The sequence below is a fragment of the Saccopteryx leptura genome, chromosome 10, assembly GCF_036850995.1.
Source record: "Saccopteryx leptura isolate mSacLep1 chromosome 10, mSacLep1_pri_phased_curated, whole genome shotgun sequence".
In the NCBI taxonomy this organism is placed as follows: Eukaryota; Metazoa; Chordata; class Mammalia; order Chiroptera; family Emballonuridae; genus Saccopteryx; species Saccopteryx leptura.
In genome coordinates this window covers 38,563,518-38,578,998 of record NC_089512.1, presented here as the reverse complement: position 1 = coordinate 38,578,998, position 15,481 = coordinate 38,563,518, and the positions used below count along the sequence as shown (strand labels likewise).

Below are 15,481 nucleotides of genomic sequence, written 5' to 3'. Positions count from 1 at the left end.
CACTCCCTTTTTTTTTTTTTCCACTTTTTTTTTTTTTTTTTTCATTTTTCTGAAGCTGGAAACAGGGAGAGACAGTCAGACAGACTCCCGCATGCGCCCGACCAGGATCCACCCGGCACGCCCACCAGGGGCGACGCTCTGCCCACCAGGGGGCGATGCTCTGCCCATCCTGGGCGTCGCCATATTGCGACCAGAGCCACTCTAGCGCCTGAGGCAGAGGCCACAGAGCCATGCCCAGCGCCCGGGCCATCTTTGCTCCAATGGAGCCTTGGCTGCGGGAGGGGAAGAGACAGACAGAGAGGAAAGCGCGGCGGAGGGGTGGAGAAGCAAATGGGCGCTTCTCCTATGTGCCCTGGCCAGGAATCGAACCCGGGTCCTCCGCACGCTCTCTCACTCCCTTTTACCTGCTCCTCCCAGCCCCGACCTTGGGCTGCTCACGGGACCTGCTACAGCAACTTCCTACCTGGTCCCCACCCAGCTCCTGCGCACTCCATCCTGTCCGCCCAGCACCTCCTGATCAATTTCACAGAGCCCCACTGAGATCACAATTCTCTTTACTGACCACTGTCCAGTGCTGACTCTGTTACCAGAGCAACGGGGTGTTGGGTAAAACACAGGCAGAAAATTAAAGAGGGAGTAACATCCTCACCTGCCAAAATAACTAAATAAATATACAACTTGGAAAGACATCAACACATGGTGTTTCAGAAGGAGACAAAAGATCTCTGTCCAGCTAGAATCAACTATAACTGGATTTAAGGTATCCATAAGGCTGATGAAGGAAAATGCCCATCAGGGGGACAGATCACACCCAGAGAATTAAAAGAAATTTCTCAGAAGCAATTAAGCCATGGCCCTCCCAGCATTGCCCCTACCCCAACAAACATACATTTCCCATTCTCAGTGGAAGAGATTAGCCCCTAGGTATCCCCTAGGTAACCCATGACACATCAGTGCTCTTGTTACATAGCCCCAGGCTGGCCTGCCTAGCTCAGTTCCTACCCGCCAAAGGCCTTCTGATGCTTTTTCTGCACCTGTGGAGTTGCCAGAGGGAGAAGGTATACTGGCTAGAGGGTCTGGGTCTGCTCCCCTTGACAGTTTTGTTCCCAGGGTAGAAGACACATTAGGCCTCATCCACATGTGAGTGTCTGAGAACATGGATTGAGGGACTCTGCCCTGGAAAGATGGATCTGTCTCCCATGTGCTCACGAAAAGCAATCTACAAGTCTACAGTGCTAGCATCAAGCTCCCCATGGTGGTGAAGTGCCTAGGTAAATGTGGCCGTGTGATGACCTAGCTGAATACCCTGCCAGCTGCCCAGAAATCCCCATTAGCACTGGAAACCTGAAATCAAATTAGCATGGGTCTTGGAGTGAACAGACCAGGCCATACCTCTATGCCCAGCTCTACCCTGACCCTACCCAGCATCAGTCAACCCCTCAAGACATCTGCTCAGATGGACATTAGGGTCTTAGAAACCTCACAGCGCTTGTCCATCAGGCTGGGAATCAGGCAGCAGGCCTTGGGCATGAGAGATGGTTCTGTTAGCATAGGTAGTTAGTATCAATAAAGGAAGGAGGCAAAGGGAATCAGACATTAAAAACTGTGCTTCGTTAGGAAGCTATAGCTTCAAACACTCTCTAGGAGACCACTGCATCATCTACCCTTGGGACCTAATCTCAGAAGCAGGCAGGAAGTAGATAAGAAGGGTTCTTACCAGTCAAGGAATAAAAACAGCTGGAGATATTCTCTGCTGGGCACATGCCCAGTAGACGTCAAGATGGCACAGGGGGTGGTAAGCACATGCACAGTAGGAACTAAAATGACAACCATAGGGGCGGAACCTAGCCTGGGAAAAGGATCAGATTGGGTAGGGGACATAAAACCCTGGAAGATCTAAGAAGTGGATTGGTTAGAGGCAGGACACAACACCAGCCTGCAAAAGATTGGGAAATTGATCAGTTAGTTTGAAAGGGCACCAGGTCCTTCCCAAGCCCAAGATAATATAATCAGCCTAACAAAGCTAAGCTTTCTCTCACTCTCTCTCTCTTTCCCTCACACAGTAACACGCACTGGCCTCGTTCATCTGCATGTTTTCTCTCCATAGCGGCCACGTGGCCCCAGCAGCCGCCGGGGGCCGGTGGCAGACCGCATGGGCTCCAAGCACAGGCCTGGCACAGCACCAGCCAGAATGCAGCTGGAACACACACTAAGCTAGCCATATGGGGTCAGGGATTGAACTGGACTGAACCAATGGCACAAGGTTTATGGACACTGGCCTTTCTTCCGGGCTAGATGAAAACAAGACTGGGCTTCTTTCACAGCGGGACAGATGCAGATGAGACTTCAGGAACCTGGGCACAGCCTTCCACTTCAACCCCAACAAACCTTACCACAACACCTCAGCCTCCCGTAGCTGAGTCTCCGAAATGCTTTTTTTGCAATTCCACGAAAGAACTCCGTTTCCACCACACCAGTTCCCGTCTGTGGGCAGCTCTCCTGAGTCCTGGGCCCTCTGCAGTCCAGCCCAAGGAAGCAGAAAGCCCCCCTTGGTCCAGCCTTCAGTGACTGACACTCCTTGGGGATGCTTCCTTTACCACATGTGACTGTATTCAAAATTTAAAACTTGGGAAAGTTCAATTTTTAAATCACTCTTACCATACCATCCACACATGGCAGCTAGACAGAGTAAAGGATAGAGGAGAAAGACAGATGTATTCTCAAGATGCTAGTCTCTCTGCCCCAGCCTCTTGCCTACTGTCTGGGGCTAGTCTTGACTGGGACTCACACGTGAAGATGGGCAGCCGGCCACAACTCACCCTCCACATGGGCACAGGGCTGCCCTTGGTTCTGCCTTAGCTCAGAGTGACCCCATTCCTTTCCCATGAACCACCTCAGAGTTCTGATTTGTAGCAGGTCCCAGTGAGAAGTCTCCTTTCAGCCTTCACCAGGTAAGTTCATCTCTGACCTTATCCTTCCTTTAGGCATGTTATATTGGACCACATGAAATTGTCAATACTCAACCATTTTGACCTATGAAAATGGTAATTTCACCTGGTTCAAACTAATATAAGCATGTATAAATATAGTTTAATTACTCCTTTTTTTATTCAAAAGGTAACATATTATTTTTAGAGAAAGAGAGATTGATTGATTGTTCCATTTATTTACGTATTCCTTGGTTGATTCTTGTATGTTCCCTGACCACGGATCAAACCTGCAACCTTAGCATATCAGGATGACGCTCTAACCAACTAAGCTACCCAGCCAGGGCCTCAAAAGGTAACGTATATCACACTCTGTTTTGCATCTTGCTTGTTTGACTTAATATATCTTGACAATCTTTCCAACTCAGGTTATTGAGAGCTTCCAACTCCCACCCCCCACTTTTTTTAAACAGCTGCAGAGCCATTATTCCGTTGCATGCACGTTCCACTAGGGATCCAAAACCATGGACACTTGAGTTGTTTCAGGCTTGTACTATTATAAACAATAGAGCAAAGAATTGTCTTGAACACCATTTTGCACAAGAATGTCTGTGAGATAAATCCTAGAAATAGAATGTCGGGATCAATGGGTATATCTACTGGTAACTTGGACAGATATTGCCACAAGGCCCTCATTAAGATTATGCTAATTTACACTCTCACTCAGGATGTAGGAGAGTTCCTGGATCAGTGATTCTTAATATTTTCCTTTAGGTCAGTATTTCCCAAAGTGCAGGTTGTGACTCATCACTGGGCCATGAAATCAGCTTTGTGGGTTGCAATCAGTATTTTTTAATGATATAAAATAGGATAGCTTATAATACAATCAAGAAAAAATAAAATAGGAAACATCACATTGATTTTGATGTAGAAAGGGTAAGTATTATTTGGGGAACTTTTGTTTCAGAGCTAGATACAGACATAGATAGATGCTATGCATACAGATATAGAAATACCCAGAAAACACACACAGACACTTAAACATGTCAACCAAGGTCAAGGTATGAATTTTTTGGCCCTGGCCAGTTGGCTCAGCAGTAGAGCATCAGCCCGGCGTGTGGATGTCCCCAGATTCAATTCCTGGCCAGGGCACACAGAAGAAGCATCCATCTGCTTCTCTACCCACCCCCTCTTGCTTCTCTCTCTCTCTCTCTCTCTCTCTCTCTTGTCCTCCCTTCCTGCAGCCATGGCTCTATTGAAGTGAGTTGGCCCCAGGCGCTAAGGATGGCTCCCTGGCCTCTGCCTCAGGCAGTAAAAAAATGGCTCCAGTTGCAATGGAGCAAGGGCCCCAGATGGGCAGAGCATCTCCTCCTAATGGGCTTGCTGGGTGGAGCCCAATCCAGACACATGCAGGATGTCTCTGCCTCCCTCCTCTCACTTAAAAAAAAAAAAAAGTATGTATTTTTTATTACAGGTCATAGTCAAAATTTTTTGAAAGCCAGTGATAGATCTTATACCTTTTCAAGAATCTGAGACAAACTAGAAACTTCCCCAAAGATGCATCAAATACAGAGCAGCGCAGTTCTCTGACTCTCAGAGGACCAGGCAAGGACCGGGTTGGCAGCCTGCCCCAGGCCATGGCTGTGAGTGCTGGGTGACAGGCCTGGGGGTTGTCTTCCCTCCTTGTCCGGCCAGCCCAGCTGGCTAGGAGCGGGCATTCCAAAAACATCTGCTGAGCCAAAGAAATGCACAAACCAGCGTCCTCCTGACGCACTGCCTCCGTCCATGTACCTTCTTCTGCTCCCTCTTTTTCTCAGCCGTGGGGAGACTGTCCCCCACCTGCTGCTTTGGTTCATATGAAAACCATGCAGAAAGAGCACGAAAAGGTTTCAGAGAGATAGAATAATTCATTTCTCTTCTTGGGGTCACTGATTTCTTTTTCACCCTGTGGCTCCGGAGAGAAATGGAACTGATAGAGAGAGAGAGGGATGGGGAGGAGGAGCGAGGGAGAGGGGGCAAACTAGAATGAGAGGGACCATCAGCCCAGGCCCGAGACAAGATTGAGAAAAAGCCAAGGAAAGAAGAAGAGTAGCAGGGTCATTCCGGGACGGAAGCCTGTGTGCACAGGTATCCAGCTAACGGAGAGCAGGTGCGCTGGGGGGGGGGGGGGGGGGGGGGGCACAGGGAAGGAGACAGCCAGTCAGGCTCCCAGAGCAAATCCTTCTGAGCAGCAGGGAACGGGGCTCAGGTCTCTGGGAGTCCTCTCCTGACACCGCGGTTCTGAACACACAGACTCACCGGTTAAAAGGAAGGAGGTGAAGGGAAACCTCACGCAAAACCAACTGACTGCAGAGGGCCCAGAAAGGGGGCAGAGGAAGTCACATAAACATGAAAGGACCCGGAGCCATCACCTTTGCCATCCTTGAGAAAAACAGGGGACAGACGCGCACTTCCCTGAAAGCATTTCTCCAGTGGGAGAGCCTTCATCCTGACACCAGCAAAGACTCTGTGACTTGCTACAACACTGTCCCCGAGTCCTGCTTCCCCACCTACCTGCCTCCTGAATGAAACTAAGGCTGCTGTGAATTAAAATGCAATCACGTCGTCCACTCTTATCATCTCCTGTCCTTCCCTGGAGCCAAGGGGTGGGAACACAGGCTGGGGAGTGGGATGCTGCCAATCAGGACGTCTGCCGGGCAGGTCACCTTTTCTGATCTCCGGTTTCAATGTGCAGCTGAGTAAGAAGACACAGCCTTAGAAAGAGGGAACAACGCTCTGCAGGGGAGGCCCCACCTCTTTCTTCTATTTCCAGGCTCGGAGGTGAAAGAGCAAATTCGAAATGTAGTTCCTTTCTCAAGGCTGGCTCCAGAAACCTGCAATAATACCTACTATTCCCCGGAACCCAGTCTAGTAAAAGACCGTTAAGTCTTTAAAAACCCAACACCAATATTGATTCTCCTTTTACCTAATTTCTCCTTTCTTTTGTTCCTGGTAGAGCTAGCTGCCACTTAAGAGCATTGGGCTTAAAAGGCAAGCACACAGGAGGTTATTGATTTTTCTCCTAAGAACTGGCCTGCTTTTGAAGTGAGCTCATGTCAGGTAGGTGGGGGTCGGGGCTGTGGCCTGGTGGCCCCGGCCTCTGCAGGTAGAGAGGGCTGGACAGAGCCCGGAGGGCCACTTTCACACACTGACACTCTGTTCCTGTCACACCAGAGCTCCTCCTTAGCAGAGTGAAATATATAGAAAATTCTTAACATTTAAGAGTTGATGAGTGGTTATAAAAATTAGTGGATAATAAAAAGATAATAAAAAAATAAGTAAAAGTCAAGTGTCACCCTTAAAAAACATGCAGTTTCCAGGGGGAGGGGAGGGGCACAAAGAAAACCAGGTAGAAGGTGACAGAAGATAATTTGACTTTGGGTGAGGGGGTATGCAGCATAATCAAATGTCAAAATAATCTGGAGATGTTTTCTCGGAACATATGTACCCTGATTCATCAATGTCACTGCATTAAAATTAATAAAAATAAGATTAAAAGAAACCCAAAAAAAACAAACATGCAGTTTCCTACATGGGAAAGATGTAACTTTTTTTTTTCTTTTTATTGTATTCCCCCATTCAATCTTGGCTGCCACAGTCAGACAGAAAGAAAGCGCGAGGACCCTTTTTCTTGCATCTACAATGGAGCCCCAGCAGCAGACGGTAACTGCTCCAGGTCTGTCAACTAGATGCATGGAAAGATGTAACTTGATGCTATTTATTAATTTACATACCTTGGCTTCTACACAGGAACAGGGATGGCTGTGTACATAGGAAATTGCAGTAAGATGTGAAACAGGCCAGTCAAGGCCAACAGACAGACGTATTAGGCAGCAAAAATATACATTTAACTGGGCTTTGGGGAGGGGTGACCAAGGACAGCTTTAGAGAAACATCTTATTACTTCCAGTAATTTACCAGTTAGCTGGGAGACGGCCGTGGCTGACAGTGGCCTCTGTACACACAGGCATCGTGGGAGACAAAGGAGACAGGTAGGAGGGCCCAGGTGACACAAGGCCATGAGTCTCGGGTCAGCTAGGACAGAGGAAGCCTAAGACCCACCCCAGCTGCTGGCCAGGGACCCGTGGAGCAAAGCCACACAAACACAGTGGTTCTTGGAGCCACACCACCAAGGACATCCGCAAGTACCATCCCAAGGGGAAAGGAAACAACATCCACAAATGCGCCTGTGGCTTTGCATCAAGGTGGCTGCCAGGTACGGTGTGTGTGGAGCCCCCTGTGTGACCTGCGGCCTGCCTACACTGAACCCCACAGGATAGCCTGGGCCAGTTCTATCTGCAGCGAGCACCTACTGTGAGCGCCTGTGTCTCCAGGAGGAGGAGCAAGAGCGTCACCAGCAGCGCCACAGGCTCAGGGACTCAGCATGAGGGATGATGTCCTTTCCCAGGGCCCAGAGCCAGCCTCCAGTTCCCTGATCTCCAAACCCACCAGCCACAGCAGCACATCCAGCGGGGGGCCCCCAGCCACCCCGTGACTAAGACCGGCGCTTCCAGCTACCAGGAATTAGCTAATGCTTGTTGGGAGCACTTTCATTAGTTTCCTATTTTAATTAATGATATGTTTTAATTGGTGTTTCAATTTAATTAAAGATTTATTCTAATTGGGTGTCCTTTTTTTTTTTTTTTTTTTTTTTTTTTTTGAGCTCACAAAGTTCAAACAGAAAAGAGAATAATAGCTTGCCCAGAAAAATAAATCTATAACCAAACAAGCCCATATCCTTGGGGGAGGAACTGTGGCTAAGACAGGTATAAGTCCATTTTAGGGCTCTAGGGAGACAGACTAAGAGCATCCATGGAGTACACACCTCCGACCACTTTGGGCCCAAATCCAACTGCTGCTCTTTCTCCCCTGCTGCCCTCCACCTCCAAACCTGCACCAGCTCCTCCTCCCCCGAGAGCCAGGCACTCCTCCCAGACATCAGCCCAGGGCTAATCAGCCCAGGGCTAGACACCCAAGTGGTTCTCTGAGGTTCATGAGCCCCACCACCTACTGTCAATAGCTATAAAAATGGCCAAAAATAATCCACTCTTCAGAGTTTAGCAAAAGAAGGAAAAAGCAATACGAATTAAAGCTAAATACACAATATGCTTAGTCCCAAAATAGGAGAACGCCTAAATATTATGCAGTCGGTTGGTGGACTATGACAAAGCCAAAGAAAAATTACAATTACAGAGATTATGTAAAGCAAGGAAAATATCAACAATTTATCTGCATGCACCTGACACCGACTGAAAGAGCAATCGCCCCCCAAAAATGAACTTAGTGGTTTTGTAACATAAGTCATTATTTCAAAAAAGGGGACGTTTGCAAATAACACTTGTTAACGACATGAAGGATTGCTCTTGGGCAGGGAAATTCAAGGTTAATGGTGTAGCTGGCAGCTCCGTGCAGACAGGAGTGCAGGTCTTGAGACTCCGAGGGAAGATGCTATGGAACCTGTGACAGGCCACTGCAGGCACCAGCAGAAGGCTCAGTAGGGTCTCAGCCACAGGGTTGGGGCATCAGGCTTCATGGGCCCCCTGGAGATCTCAGGAATAATGGGACCACTTAACGCCTGCGTTAACTTCCAGCAGGATGACTGGGACAGAGGGTGCTGCCCAAGGCAAGTTCCCCTTATGCCTCCTGGCTACCACCACCCTGAGGCCGTGTCTGAGAAGAACATTCTCCGCTGGGTGGCATTCAGCCATCGTTTGATGAACACCCAGTGAGACCTAAGGAGGAACAATTAGAGAGGGAGGGAGGAGAGAAGACATTATACCGCACATCCCTGGGTCAGAGCCTAAAACAGTTCACTAAGAGACACTGACTAGAAGAGGGCACAAGAAACTGGGAGAAGTCCAGGCTGTTTCTCTGCTTCTTGGAAGCAGACAAAATAATAATAATAATAAGCCTTCCAAACCAGAGGTGAAACCTCCCCAAATTCCTTCTCCCGTTCTTCCACGGGCCTCAGCTCATGTGGCCACGCCGGTGGGAAAAACACTGTGTAAGCAACTTGTCCCACACGTGCGTGTGCAACAGAATGGCCCGAGCTGGCCCTAGGACCCGTGCCCCCAAGGGACCTGCCCAGGCAGGCTGGACTCTAAGCAGCAGCTGGGTGATGCCCCTGTGGAGGCTCTGGCTAGCTGGTCCTGCCTGGCTCTGTCGCTGCCTCTACGATCACTTTCTCTCCCTGAGCTGCCTCAGTTTCTGCAACAGTTGGATGAATGGACCTAGCCAGGTCTCAGGGGTCCTTTAAAATTAAGAGCCTATCATTTCACGCTGTTATTTCTAGCAGTCCTTCCCTGAGCTTTTCTGTGCCCCTTTGGGGAAGTGATTTTTGGGTCAGGTTACATAAACTGCAGGCTTCTTAATTCATGTTGGGGCTGCTCTGTGGGCTGCTGATGGGAACAGATTTTAAATCACCCCTTGCCACGATGGATGCAAACACACCATCACTTTTGTGCCTAACAACACCAGCCATCAATGAAACTCCATATTTAACAGATGTTCAGCGGTAATTACCTGGACATCAGATACGTTCTGCCTGTTTAATTAGCCGGCTACGGTAGCCCCAGATGTCCTCCCCTGTGCCGCTTCCAGTGTTCACATAAACACGCTCAGAGCATCACCCTTGATTCTGACCAGTTAGTGGACCCAATAAGCAGTTGGTTGCTAATAGAACAGGCTTCTGGGGCCCCAACCAAGGAGTAGATATCACTCCAATTTACAGTTGACATCCTGGAGATGATAACAATGATGATGATGACAATGTTGATGGGACCATATTGCTTGCTATTAAGGGCAAGAGAAAGTTGTTCAGCCTGAAGCAGTTCTGCAAAAGTTAGGTGGGGGGATAGCACAAGCCAAAGGCCCTCAATGGCTTCCAGGAAGCCTGCCAAAGTGATATCACCTTTCAGGAAATCACAACTGTGATAACAGAGGGGCTGATTCTTGCTAACCATATTCACCAAGAGTGGTGTATACTCAGGATGCCAAACTATTGCTTTCCAGTGGAATTAGTAGTACCTACCCTGGTAGCCAGAACGTTTATGTGGGTTTACCAGCATACTCCTTCTCCTTCTAGACAATCACATTATCTAACAGGTGCAGGGGAACTGGTGATAGAACGTAAATACTTAGGAGCATCAGACTCCAGCAGTCTCTGCCTTTACCTTCACCCTGGGATATATTAGGCATCACTCTTGGACAGGGGCTTGGGGCAGGCACTGTCCGCAGCATAGAGATGGGTTGGACCTGCCACTCTTTGTCTCTGTTCTCATGACCAACCCCTTACCCCCTATTATCATAATGCCCATCAGGTCCAACTTCTCTGCCCTCTCCTTAGGAACACATCCCAAACTGGCATCTCTAACACGGGTAGCCACTGACTAGATCAGAGGCCGGCAGCACTGACCCTGGGGCAGACATCCTCAGCCAGTCAGTGGCCATGATATGGCCTGGTGTGAAAAAGGGGACCTCGCCAACCAGAATGCCTGTAGAAGAAGTACGAAGCATGACCTGCAAGGCTGAGGAAGCGCAGAGGAGCCTAGGCTGTGAGGAGCTGGGCAAGCCAGGGTAGGGGGTGGGGAGGCAGGAAGTCAGAGGGAGGGGAGGACCTGATAGAGGACAGAGTGCATGTGCCAGTGGCAGCGGACAGAGAGGGGACCAGCAGGAGGAAACCAGCAGCATGACGGCCGGGGGCAGAGCCCTGCTGTCCCAGGAGCCCCCTGGGGGAGCTCCCCACCCCCTGCCCTCCCGGAAGCCCACTTGGCTTCGCTTCCCCCAGTTTCCTGGCGTCAGGTCCTCTGCACCGCTCGCTGGCCTTCATCCGGGAGGGCGTCAACTCGCATGACTAGGAGAACCCGACTGAACACTCTCTCCTTGAAACGATACGTTCATCTTTAGATCTGTTTTATGCAACAGAAATGAACACAGTTCAGTGAGACGTGCCAACAGCACAACCCTTCCGTTTTTTTTTAAACCTTCCTTCTTGTCGAAAACAGTGTGTTGTCCAGCAGAAATATAATGCAAGTCACCTATATAATTTTAATTTTTTCAATCACATTATTAAAAGTAGAAAAAAAGTTAAAATTGATTTTAATAAGTTATTGTACTCATCCCAAGACATCCAAAATATTACCATTGAAACATGTAATAAGAAAAAGCTAAAAACTGTATGATTTCACACAGAGGTAGGATGTAAAATTGACACACAGGGACATAGATAAAGTGGTTACGGGCGGGAGGAGGGAAGGGTGTTAAGAGGGACAAATATACAGTGACAGAAAATGATTTGACTTTGGGTGATGGGTATACAACACAATCAACTGTTCAAATGCTATAGAAATGTTTACCTGAAACCTACATATATACTCTTATCGATGAATGTCACCTTGTTAAATTTAGATTTCTAAATAAATTTTTTTAAAAAAGAAACATATAATCAATATAAGAATTGAGGGTTTATTTTCCCATACCAATTCTTCTAAATCTAAGGTGTATGTTGGTTGCACTTACAGCACCTCTCAGTTAAGACTAAGTCACATTTCAACTGCTCAAGAACCACATTTTAGACAAAACAGGTCTAAAAGTTGATGTCTTGCTCTCAGCTCCAAGTCCTGTTGACAGAAGAGAAAATTAAACTGCAAAGCTAAAGAAAAACCCATTTATTTCAGTTTAAAAGACTCTCTTTTCCGCTATACTCAGGCTCATGCACTCTCCCTCTCCCAATCCCAAGATGAAGCGGGGTGCAGGGAAGCTGAGCTATCCCTGTGGGGTGGGGACATGAGAGGAGGCCACCGGCACCCAGCCCCACCCACCCTGAGTGCCAGGCCCGCCCTCTGCGGTGAGGCTGAGATGCTTGGCTCTTGGGGCTCAGGGGCAGTGGGGGCCCTGGGTGCCTTCACAGGGTCACCTCGGCTCCCGAAGCAGCACCACTCCAGGCCTGATCCCGTCTGCTGATTCCTTCCACACAGCTGCTCCCCAAGCCTGCCTCAGGGTCTCCACGCCCATGACACCCCACAAGCTCCCCCTGACCCTGACGTGGGGCACTGGCCCTCAGTTCCAGCCTTGCCTAGTTAGGGCTGCTGTCTATAGTCAGGCCACTTGACTTTGGATTTTGGTTCCAACCATTAGTCACCATATGACCTTGAATACATCACTTGGCTTTTCTCTTTCTCTCTGTCATCATCAGTAAAATGGGTATAATCCTGATACCACCATCTCATACAGTTGCAGTGTGGATAGAGTGATGAACACATAAAATACTTAGGAGAGTACCTGGTACCAGGTAAGGGCTCAATAGCATGAGCTACTCCAGCGAAAAAGAAACTTCTCTACGTGCTGGGCTTCTTTTCCTTTCCTTGGTAGTATCTCACCCCTCCCCCCTCCCCCAGCATCACTGGTGGAAGAGCTACAGGGTAATAAGCCAGCCTATATATACACAGAAAAAGATATCAGGAGATATTTCTGAAATATCATCTCCATTTTATTGAGTACATTCAATCAGGTGTCAGCCCAGTCTGTAACCAGGAGCCATCTTGTTGCGGTAGGGTGACTTCTGAGCTGTTTGCTCAAATGAGTAAATTGTTCATAGGGTAGACTTCCCCTCATTGCTTAGACCTCTCAGGTGTCCCAACATTCTGTTTACAGGTACAACAGGTGAGTTTCTTCCAGTCTGACTGTGCGATCCAGTGGGCACCTTTGAATTTCTTCCAGAGTGTTCAAAATGCTCTCAAGGGCCTGATGCAAATCTCCCAGGGCAACTGCATCCAGGGGCAGCTTTCTCTCACCCCGGCCACAACTGGGCCCTTCTCTAGATTTTGCTGCAGGCCTTGCCTCACTCTAGATTTCAAGGCTTCCCTGGAAATCTCTGCCTTAAATCTTATATTTTATTTTATTTATAGTTCACACTACTTTAGAAGATTTTCCGTTGTGACACCTTAGTTGTTCATTGATTGCTTTCTCATATGTGCCTTGACCATGGGCCTTCAGCAGACCGAGTAACCCCTTGCTGGAGCCAGCGACCTTGGGTCCAAGCTGGTGAGCTTTGCTCAAACCAGATGAGCCCGCGCTCAAGCTGGCAACCTTGGGGTCTCAAACCTGGGTCCTCTGCATCCCAATCCAATGCTCTATCCACTGCGCCACTGCCTGGTCAGATAGTTCACACTACTTTAGAAGATTTAAGGTGGCTTACCAGTATTAGGCAAAATATTGCAAGATATATAAGTAAAAGACACACACACATATATATTGCTATTTTTGAAGTTACTATACAGTACGTGTAATGTGAAATTGTTGAGTGAAGATTTTGCATGCCCGTCTGTGTGCACACCCACGTGTTGTGTGCTCACGCATGTCTAGGAGCTAGACAGGTAAGCTGAACACAAAATGTGACAAGGAGGGAATGGGAATTATAAATGACTTCAGTTTTCTTTACACTTTTGATATTTTCTCAACTTTTTGTATATCATCTGCATTTGTTTCATAATAAGAAGGGGGAAAAAGCAATAAAGACTCTCTAAATAAAAACAGGTGACAAAGAAATAGCCAAACCAAGAGTAATGACAAACGAGCCCACAGTGAGGCAAAAACAAATATTTCCTACGGCCAAGCCACATGTCTGGAGCTAGATGTCCTAACAGCTGATGAATGAGGAAAACCTGATCAGTTACACAGGTCATGGGGTCCATAGGACATAAACAAAATGATTGCTCAGAAAAGCCCGGCTATTCTTGAGATGGAACCTGAAGCAAATGCCTCCCGTGGGCCCCCACAGAGGACACTGTGTAATGCAATGACTGTCACCAACGATACTTCACAATAAACACCACTGGGAGTTGCATGGGGTTGTTCTTCTAAAGCCTCACAGTGCAGGCTGATGGCCTCTTGCTAAAGTGCAGTGCAGTAAAAGCAATTCCTTGAGGAATGAAAACCATGAGGCCAGTTCACAGTGGCTCTGACTTAATCCAGACGGAGATGTTAAAGAATCAAGTCAAGGACATAACCTGACTGACGATGCCGCAGTGGATAGAGCATGGACCTGGAACCCTGAGGACCCAGGTTCAAAACCCCGAGGTCTCCAGCTCGAGCCCAGGCTCACCAGCTTGAGTGCCAGGTAGCTGGCTTGAGCGAGGGATCATAGACATGACCTCATGGTCACTGGCTTGAGCCAAACAGTCAATGGCATGAAGTCCAAGGGTGCTGGCTTGAGCCCAAGGTCTCTGGCTTGAGTAAAAGGTCACTGGCTCGACTTGAGCACCACCCTCTCAAGGCACATATGAAAATCAATCAATGAACAACTAAAGTGCCACAATTACAAGTTGATGCTTCTCATCTCTCTCCCTTCCTGTCTGTCTATCTCTCTCTCTGTCTCTGTCTCACTAAAAGAAAAAAATAAAATAAAAAGGAAGAAAGAAAAGAAAAGAAAGAGGACATAGATCACCATTCAGAGAACTTCGTGCTTGAGTATGGCTCCTTCCAAATTCAATTTAGCTCAGCTCAGTACCTTAGGTCATCAGGCTGCAGGTATCGACTCATCTAGACATTTGTTCATTCCACACACATTCACTGAGTACCTATTGGGTACTCCTAATGCACAATTACTTCCAATAATCCCAGACCCAACATAATATTCAGAACCTCAAGACAGCCCCACCCGACATCACCTTAGCACTTGCAGACAATCACTGCTTTTTTGAATGGGAGCCTGGTTAACCTCCAGGGCAAGGGAGGAGGCTGAGCACCTGCTTGCACACCAACAGGGTTAACAGTGGGTGGGTAGTAGCTGGCAGGGGCAGAGGGTTCTGAGGCTGAGTACAGGCTCATGGGAAGGATTCCATGGGAAGGGCTCTATGTCCTGCTTGAGGAGAATGCACTTTGCAGAGATGTGATATTGATCCTGTTTGGAATCCATGGCTCATATTTTCCACCCTTGCTTTAGCTCTGGGTAGGAGACCAAAGCCTTCTCTTCCTCCCCAAAACTTTCTCTTGTCTCCACTCCAGTGAGAAGAGGCCAAGAATACTGCTGGGCCACGGTACTTCTCTGGGGAATCAACCATTTGTATACCCATGGCTAGCACCTTTCCATTGACCCCCAACCACAGACCTCTTCTTTGAGCCCCAGACATACATACCCAACCTATTTCTTGGCATTTACTTGCAGATCTCATAGGCATCTTACAGTCAGAATATTTGAGTCCCCCAAACATAGAAGTTGTTCATGTTATCCTATTCCAACAAGTGTCATCACCATCCATTGGCTGTAAAAGCCACAGACCTCGAAGGGATCTTTGAGGACTCCCTCTCCCCTGCTTCCCACAGCCAACCCATCACTAAAACCTGTTGATTTTTATCCCCAAAACAAGTCTGCCACTTCCTTCCATTTCCAGATCTATTGTGAGAGGCTTCGAACCCACCACATGCACTAGGGGAGTCCTCAGGAGCACCCATTATCTCCTCTGGCTTTCTTCAGTCTCACCCACGGAGGGTGGGAGCACACGCCACCTCCCCAAGTT

The 15,481-nt window shown here is 48.1% G+C and overlaps 1 protein-coding gene and 1 non-coding gene across 2 annotated transcripts in view; both read right to left on the bottom strand.

Annotated features, from left to right (window-relative positions):
* EPHB1 (EPH receptor B1) overlaps positions 1-15,481 on the bottom strand; it is a 445,622-nt gene that overhangs the window by 368,463 nt on the left and 61,678 nt on the right. The gene's annotated exons all lie outside the window — the stretch shown is intronic.
* Positions 6,530-6,660, bottom strand: LOC136382692 (small nucleolar RNA SNORA31). Its single transcript, XR_010747314.1, has one exon. It is a non-coding gene; the product is annotated as a small nucleolar RNA SNORA31 (small nucleolar RNA).